Source organism: Notamacropus eugenii, chromosome 3 (assembly GCF_028372415.1).
Source record: "Notamacropus eugenii isolate mMacEug1 chromosome 3, mMacEug1.pri_v2, whole genome shotgun sequence".
Taxonomy (NCBI): Eukaryota; Metazoa; Chordata; class Mammalia; order Diprotodontia; family Macropodidae; genus Notamacropus; species Notamacropus eugenii.
The window spans coordinates 125,161,160-125,170,166 of NC_092874.1; the positions used below are offsets into that span (position 1 = coordinate 125,161,160).

Consider the following 9,007-nt stretch of genomic DNA (forward strand, 5'->3'; position numbering starts at 1 on the left):
TCAAAGTGCCCAAAACAATGGTACAAATGCAGGCTCTGGGCAAATGTGTCTGTTTAGTAAAAATAACATTTTCACAAGACTTAAAACTGCCAGATTTTGTTTTTTCATCCATCAGAAAGTGTTATCCCTTTTCAAAGGTTTCAGCTCTAGAAGTCTCTGATTGTCTTTATTCTTGGATTTAAGAGTGGGGAGCTCCTACAACTGTTTAATATTCTTCCCAATTTCCAGGGCATCCTTTTTTTTATATTTTCATATTCCATATTCTTTTGTTTTTCTGTGCTACCAGCTGAAAGATAATTCATGTTTCTTTCCCTTTTCCTCACCTCTGGTCTCATATTTGTTTTTTCCTTAAAACAAAGAAACTTCTAAGCTTTTAATAAATGTAATTAAAAAAAAAAAGATGTAGATTTCCCTCTCAAATCTAGTATCACTTGCCGTCATTTGAATCCCCAGTACGTTTCTCTCTTTCCACCTCTGCCCACATCTCATACCCCAGCAATATTAAGGCTAGTGGTAGTAATATCACTGTCTGGTTTGTGTATAAATTGTCTTCCTTGTATGCTAAAGGAAAATCCCAGATGCCTTTGTGTGACCGTATTGATGATTGTCATCTTCTAAACAAAGACGCTGAGGAGAGGTAATTCAGCCTGGCCAGGTTGAAGCAAGACAATCAGAAAGCACACAGTGCCAGAGAAGCTTTCATACAGACTGTAAATACTCTCCAGCGCCCGGGAACCAGCTTTGAATTCCTCTGTAAACAAGAACTCTGCAAAACTTTGCACTCTGTAGATATATTTGGAGTTTGGAGTCAGCCTATATAACAGGAGGAATACATAGGTATTGCCAGCCACACCATGGTGAATCCCAGGTCCTTTCTTTAAAAGGCCCTTTCACCATGTGAGTCCTCCACACTGGACACACGTGTCCAGATATTGAGACTTCTTGGAAACCAAGCATGCTTTGGCAAATAGGTAGGCAATTCCTGGAGCTCCATGACACCAATGGACCAGATCATTTTCCCTCTCGATCATTTCTCCTAGCTCAGGAGGCCAGTTGCAATTTTGTTCCTGCTCCATAAGGAAGTCAACACTCTGCCAGACCAACTCCTGATCAGCAGTTTGGAGGTGCTCATGGTAAGACAGCGGCATCTGAAGAATGGAAGACAGACCATGAGCAGCACTCAAGTATTCAGTTGCACAATAAGAATATATTAAAGGAAATGATTTTCTCTTTTTTGCTGTGTACTGCTTCCCTGATCCTAGAATTGTCTGGCAAATTGATTTGATCTGTGCCGGGGTCAATACAATACAATAGAGAGAGAAGCACCAACATCTGTGCTTTCAAGGTGTGGGAGGGGGAAGAGATATGGCCACCCACAGTCTCACCTGACACAGGAACCTTCTTCCAAAGAAGCCCCCAAAGAAGAGATTATTACTCTTTGTTTGATTTGAGGAGTTGTGAACCTGGTCCAACACTTTGGGAAAGCAATTTAAAAGTATGCCCAAGGGGCTATCAAACTATGTTTGAACCAGCAGTATCCCAAAGAGATAAAAGAAAGGGGGGAAAGACCTATTTGTACAAAAATATTTATAGCAGCTCTTTCTGTTGTGGCTAAGAATTGGAAATCGAGGGAATGTTGAGCAAGTGTGGATAAATGAATATATAACGTATGATTGTGATGGAATACTGTTGTGCAATAAGACATGTTGAGTAGGATGATTTCAGAAAAAAAAATCTGGGAAGACTTACAGACACTGAAACAAAGTGAAGTGAGCAGAACCAGGAGAATAATGTCATTTATCTACGATGAAAGACTTAATTGCTCTAATCGATACAATGAGGTAAGACAATTCCAAAGGAATAATAATTTTTAAAAATTCCATCCTTTTCCCAAGGAACTGATGAACTCTGAGTACACACTAAATCATACTTTTTTACAATCACTTCATTTTTCTTGCGTTTTTTGTAAGATAATGTGGAAATGTGTTTTGCGTGACTTTATATGTGTAATTGTTATCATATTGCCTGACTTCTCAATGGGTTGGTAAGGGGCTGAAGGGAAAGAAGGAATTTGGAACTCACAATTTTACAAAATGAATATTTAAATAAAATATAAATGTGATATATATACACATATAACACATATGTACACATATTATAGTTTAAGATACAGACTAAATTGTAAATTATTTCAAAGGTCATCTATTTCAAAAGATAACAAAAGCCAGCACACAGTCATCTTATTATCACATCATCACTTGAAGACCTCTGGGAGAAGTAATCCTCTCCCTCTGGAAGGAACCCATTCCACTTTTGGACAGTTCTAGTTGTTAAAAACTTTTCCTTACATCAAACCAAATCTACTTCTTTATAAATTCTTCGTATTTCTCCTGATTATGCCTTTTGGGGCTAATTAAAACAAGTTGATTTCTTCCTTCACATGACAGCCCTTCAAATATTTGAAGACAGTTATCATATGCCCCTAGCTCTTTTCTCCTCCAGGTTAAACATTCACAGTTCATTCAAATGATCCTCACATGACATCTGATATCTCAAGGCCACTTACTATCTTGGTTGCCCTCATTTAGAACATTTCCCGATTGTTTTTACATTTAATCTTGATATTCTATTTAAATCATCAAAGTTTGGGCAAATAGAGATAGTTTTGCTTAATGTCTTATACTTATTTTCCAGGGTATTGATATACTCCTTTTTAAAAATTTAATTATTTTAGTTTTCTACGTTCATTTCCATGAGATTTTGAGTTCCAAATTTTCTCCCCATCTCTTGTCTTCCTCAATGCAAGACATTGTGCATTCTGAATACCCCTTCCCCCAACCTGCTCTTCCTTCTATCACATACCTCCCTTCCCTTATCCCCATTTTCTCCATTTTCTTGTAGGGCAAGATAGATTTCTATACCTTATGACCTGTATGTCTTATTTCCCCATTGCATGCAAAAAAAATTTTCAACATTCGATCCCAAAACTTTGAGTTCTAACTTCTCTCTCTTCCTCCCTCCCCACACATCCCCACTTAGAAGGTAAACTATACATGTGTAGCTATGCCAAAGATTTCCATAATAGACATGGTAAAAGACTAACTATATTTCCCTCCATCCTATCTTGTCCCCCATTTATTCTATTCTTTTTTTGACCTTGTCCTTCCCCAAAAGTGTTCACTTCTAATTATTTCTTCCTCCCATTTGTCCTCCTTTTTATCATCCACTGTGCCCCACTTATGTCCTTCTCCCCTACTTTCCTGTAGTATAAGAGAGATTTCATACCAAATTGAGTGTACATGTTATTCCCTCCTTAAATCAAATGGGATGAGAGTAAGCTTCACTTGTTCCCTCTCACCTCCCCCTTTTTCCCCTCCATTGAAAAAGCTTTTTCTTGCCTCTTTTATGAGACATAATTTGCTTCATTCCATTACTCCCTTTCTCCTTTCAATATAATCCTCTCTCATTCCTTAAATTTATTTTTTTTTTGGATATCATACCTTCCTATTCAACTCACCCTGTGCCCTCTCTCTACATACATATAATCCCTCCAACTACCCAAATACTGAGAAAAGCTTCCAGAGTTACAATATTATCTTTCCATGTAGGAATGTAAATAGTGCAACTTTAATAAGTTCTTTATGATTTATCTTTCCTGTTTGCCTTTTCATGCTTCTCTTGCTTCTTGTGTTTGAAAATCAGATTTTCTATTCAGCTGTGGTCTTTTCATCAAGAATGCTTGAAAGTCCTCTATTTCATTGAATGACCATTTTTCCTCTAAAGTATTATACTCAGTTTTGCTTGGTAGGTGATTCTTGGTTTTAATCCTAGTTATTTTACCTTCTGGGATATCATATTTCAAGCCCTTACATCATTTAATGTAAACGCTGCTAGATCTTGTGTTATCCTGATTGTATTTCCACAATACTCAAATTGTTTCTTTCTGGCTGCTTGCAATATTTTCTCCTTGACCTGGGAATTCTGGAATCTGGCTACAATATTCCTAGGAGTTTTTCTTTCCAAATCTCTTTCAGGAGGTGATTGATTGGTAGATTTACCTTCTACTTCTAGAGCATCAGGGAAGTTTTCCTTGATAATTTCACAAAAGATATCAAGGCTCTTCTTTTCATCATGGCTTTCAGGTAGCCACATAATTTTTAAATTATCTCTCCTAGATCTATTTTCCAGGTCAGTTTTTTTTCAATGAGATATTTCACATTGTCTTCAATATTTTCTTTCATTTAGTTTTGTTTTCTAATTTCTTAGTTTCTTATAAAGTCATTAGCTTCCATCTGCTCCATTCCAGTTTTTAAAGAACTATTATCTTCAGTGAACCTTCTTTTCCATTTGACTAATTCTGCTCTTTAAAGCATTCTTCTCCTCATTTGACTTTTGGATCTCTTTTACCATTTGAATTATTCTATTTTTAAAGGTACTATTTTCTTCAGCATCTTTGGGGTCTCCTTTAGTGAGCTGCTGACTCACTTTTCATGATTTTCTTGCATTGTTCTCATTTCTCTTCCCAATTTTTCCTCCACCTCCCTTACTTGATTTTCAAAATCCTTTTTGAGCTCTTCCATGGCCTGTGACCATTGCAAATTTATTTTGGAGGTTTTGGATGAAGAAGCCTTGATTTTTATGTCTTCCTCTGATGATATGCTTTGTTCTTCCTCATTCGAAAGGATGCAGAAAAATATCTGTTCACCAAGAAAGCAACCTTCTATAGTCTTAGTTTTCCCTTTTTTAGGGGCTTGTCCCAGTCAGTTACTTGACTTTTGAGTCCTTTTCCAAGTGGAGGGTATACTCTAGGAACCTGTAATTTCTCAGTTCCTCCAAGGTGGCACAATCAAGGGAGAGGAGTTTACACCTCTCCTGGCCTGTGCTCTTGTCTGGGAGCAACCACAGGTTTTTCTACCCAGGATTTGCAAGTAAAATTCCCTCTCCACAACTGCCTCCAGCTCCACCATGCCAATGCTCTTCCTCACCGCAGCACTGCCACTCAGGGCTGAGTTCCAGATCAGCAGCTCAATTCCCATGGAGTCTTTAGGCTGAGGATCCAAAAATGGACACTATACCACAATGATTTCTGCTGCCCTGGGCCCAAAGCTAGGGCTAGACCCTGCTCCCTTCTCACCCAGGTGAAAGAGCTTTCTCACTATACTTTGAAGTTGTCTTTGTTATTTGTGGGGTGAGAAATCTCAGAACCACACAAGCTGCTCAGGATTCTGCCTGCTCCAGTCCTGCCCCTGCTGTGCTGCTCAGCCAAGGTTGGGCTGCACTCTGCTCTGTGCCTGGTGTGATAGACCTTTTCTGTCATGCTTCTACGCTGTCTTGAGCTGGAAATCTCTTTCCCTCTGTCGTTTTGTGGCTTTTGCTGCTCTAGAATTTGTTTAGAGTCATTTTGTAGAGGTATTTTATGGATTTTCAGGGGAGAGCTAAGAGTAAGTCCATCCTTCTGCTCTGCCATCTTGGCTCTTCCCCCCGGTGTTGATATACTTCAAAAAAGAAATTAGTGGTAAATGAGGTTGCTCCTATACATTGGGTCCAAATTATGCAAGGTCTTGAAAACTAGGAACATGAATTTAAACTTGACATGGCAATGAAATGAGGCATTAAAGGTTTTTGAGCCACACAATATGATAAGAGTGGTGCTCAGGGGAGAGTAGACTAATAACGGTTTCCAATACTTCCTAGAAGAGGAAAAGGAATAGCAGTTCACATTTACAGAGCATCTTAAGGTTTACAAAGTGTTAGCTCCTGCTGCTCCCTTCCCTTCTGCAATCCTGCCCTCAGAGAATGCAGAGCAAATTGTGTACTTTAAAATCCAAGCATTTGGTGCCCTTTACCTCATCTGCTGAAGGAGGTTACTGTCCTGAGACAACTTGCCTTCATCATCCTTGCAGAAACACCACCCATGATAAAACATAGAGGCCCCTGGTTTTCTGCCTCTCTGTTTTATTCTCATTTTCCTCACAGGGTATAGCTTCTTTACAAAAAAAAAAAAAAAAAAAAAAAAAAAAAAAAAAAGCAGCTTCCAACTAATCAGTGAGAGCCACCAGATTAAACTTCCACACAAAAGGTAAGAAACATTAATAGTAAATTTACACTGCTTACTTATCTCTTGCCTTCTTTTTATCTGCTTTATACTGAAGAGACTTTTACCCCCTTCCCCTTATCCTTCTGAACGTATATACTTAATCCCATTTAAATCCTTTTTAAAAAATTATATAAAGGCCTTATTTTATTCATAAAAATAACAGCTTTATATTCTATCCTAACACAATCTACTTTCATAAAACCATGAGATACATAAGTGAAATATTATCTCATTTTTCAGATAAGAAAGTTAAAGATCAAGACTCAGGGCCAAAGCAACACAGGTAGCTAGAGTTGGAACTGGGCTATGAACTTTCCTCTCTCCTTACTCCAATACTCTTTACATTACAACACTTACTTACAACAAAGTTAACTTCCTTACCTATATAATCAAAAGATAAAATAAGGCAGAATATTGTTACAGAGCATATGCTAATTAGAACCTGAACCAGTGGGGTAGAAATGGGAATGGAAACACAATCCAGTGTGTAAGAAACATAAGGCAGAACAAAGTTGTCTTTATCTCTGTATACTTCTTAGGTCCTAGGAATGGCCCAAACTGTAGTGGATATTAAAAAAAAATTAAGAATTAAATCAACATGATTTGGTTTGTATTTTAATGTAGTATATCAAGAAGAAGACTGTGTCCAAAATGAATCCAAGTTTCCTATACTGAGTGACAAGTGGCATGATGGTACTCTTGTCAGAAATAGAGAAGTTGACAGGGAGGGGTCACCTGGTGGAAAAGATGACAAATTTCACTTAAGACATGTTATGCTTGGGATCCTGAAGTATAACTATTTAGTCAGTTATCAGAGATTTAAAAACTGGAGTCCAAGTTGGAATAAAGAATACCAAAATATTGATTTAAAAGTTATTATCATTTAATTAAAACCATTAAAATTAAAGATATTTTGGAAAGACAATTTGCAAGAGAGAAAAAAGAGAGGCTGGGTCTTGAATCATAGAAATATTCAAGAGAGAAGGAAATGGGAGAAAATGGATAAGAAATAAAATAGAAAGCTTTAAAGATGTAAGAATAGCTAGAGAATAAGAAAGTCGGAGAAGCTCAGAAAAGAAGAAAGTGTCAGGGGATGGGAAATGGAGGTTAATGATGGTGTCAAATAAAGCAGTGAATTGAGGAGAATCAGGAATAGATATGGCAAAATGAAGTGGCCACAGATAGGCTTATTACTTACCTATAGAAACAATATACACATTTTATTTTACATTATTGATGAAAAAAATAATGCCAAACACTGGAGTGTTTTGTAGTTCCATTTATCTAAATCTTGAGTGTGTGCAGGTAGGCTGAATCCTAGGGATTTTTTTCATTTTATATTTATTTTGAATTTTTTTTCCTATTTCTTCCTGTATGTTGTTAGTAATTTATCAAACAGCTGAAGTTTTTTGTGAATTTATTTTATATTCAGATACTTTATCAAAAATATATTTTGATTAATGTTTTCATTGAATCCCTAGCATTCTCTATTTAAAACTTCATGTTATTTGTAAATAGCTAATTTTATCTCTTCTTTACCAATACTTGTTCTCTAGAGTTCAGCCTTGCCATGTGTCAGTGACAGAACATGGAGATAAAGATCATGAAAGGTGAGGAGTAACAAAAGCATTAAGCAGTAAAGAACAGAAGGCAGTGGCAAACTCTGAGTCTGGTGGGTGGTCACCACAGATTTTGAAGCTCCTGATGATGACTGTAATGAATAAGGTGGGTAGAAAGACATGTTCAAATTATCTATGAGACTTCTGAAATAAAATGAGGGTTGGATATTGACCACATTGACAATGACTTAGGAAGGGTGGTATGTTTGTACAGCAAGGAATTCAGATGATTAGAAATGGAGAAAGCATGGTAGTTCAATGGTCTAGAAGAGACACTGAGAAGATATGGACAAAATGCAGGAAGAGTAAAAAATGAGAACAATGGAGAAATAAAGAGGATAATTTCTGTTAAGATAATACAGCAGAGAAAACAATGTAATAATTAGGTGAAGGACAAAGGACAGTTTAATCATGGTGAATGTTCAACTTTAGAAGGAAAAGGTAGCATGAGAAAAGTAATCATTATGATCATTATGAAGAAAAATGAATATAGTCAGATCAAGGGGTGCATTGTCAGAGAATGTAGAGTACATATTGAAAGGAAACATTAAAGTGGAAAGAACGAAAGTGAACAAAGAAGTAGGAGTGTAGCCAGTTCCTCTGCTAGCCTGAAATGGCCTGATGGATGAATCAGGCACACTAGAAAGAGACACAGGGGAGGCTTGAGATAAATATATAAATCAATGGAAATGAATCACACAGATCCAGAAACATATAGGTCTGTTTGATCACAACATTTCAAATGGAGGTATTTCATCAGATATTTAGTAGGAATGTTGTAGATGGGATTCATAGTTTGATCAAATGTTAGATCAAATGAGTCAGACTCTTAGATTCTTTGTTTCTTGAACATATTGATGAAAGATCTAAAAGCATTGTGAAATGATGCCTATTTATTAAAGATTTGGGTAATTTATCCACTAAATTCTTAACCAGCTGAAGTCTGCAAATAGGGCTTTATTGTATATTATTTTTCAGAATAAAAATGTTTTCATAAAATATTCAAAATGTTTTCATGAAGCTCTCTGGTAGTTGATTAGTCCCTTTAATACTTCACATTGACTCTTTCAGGTTGCTAAGATAAGAAGCATGATGCAGTGGAAAGACAGCTGATTAGACATCAAAGGAGCAGGGGTTCTAATGTTTCAGTGCATAGAATACTGGACTTGAGATAAGAAGAATTGAGTTCAAATGCTGCCCTCATTACCTATTATGTGATGCTGGCCATATCACATAACCTTTCTTTGCCTTAGTTTTCTCACCTCTGAAGTGGTAATAGTAGCACCTACTT

General features: G+C 36.7%; 1 pseudogene; it reads right to left on the reverse strand.

Moving 5' to 3' along the window:
• Window positions 1-308: 308 nt before the first annotated feature.
• On the reverse strand, window positions 309-5,036 carry LOC140531893 (lanC-like protein 3 pseudogene; annotated as a pseudogene).
• Between the last annotated feature and the right edge of the window lie 3,971 nt (window positions 5,037-9,007).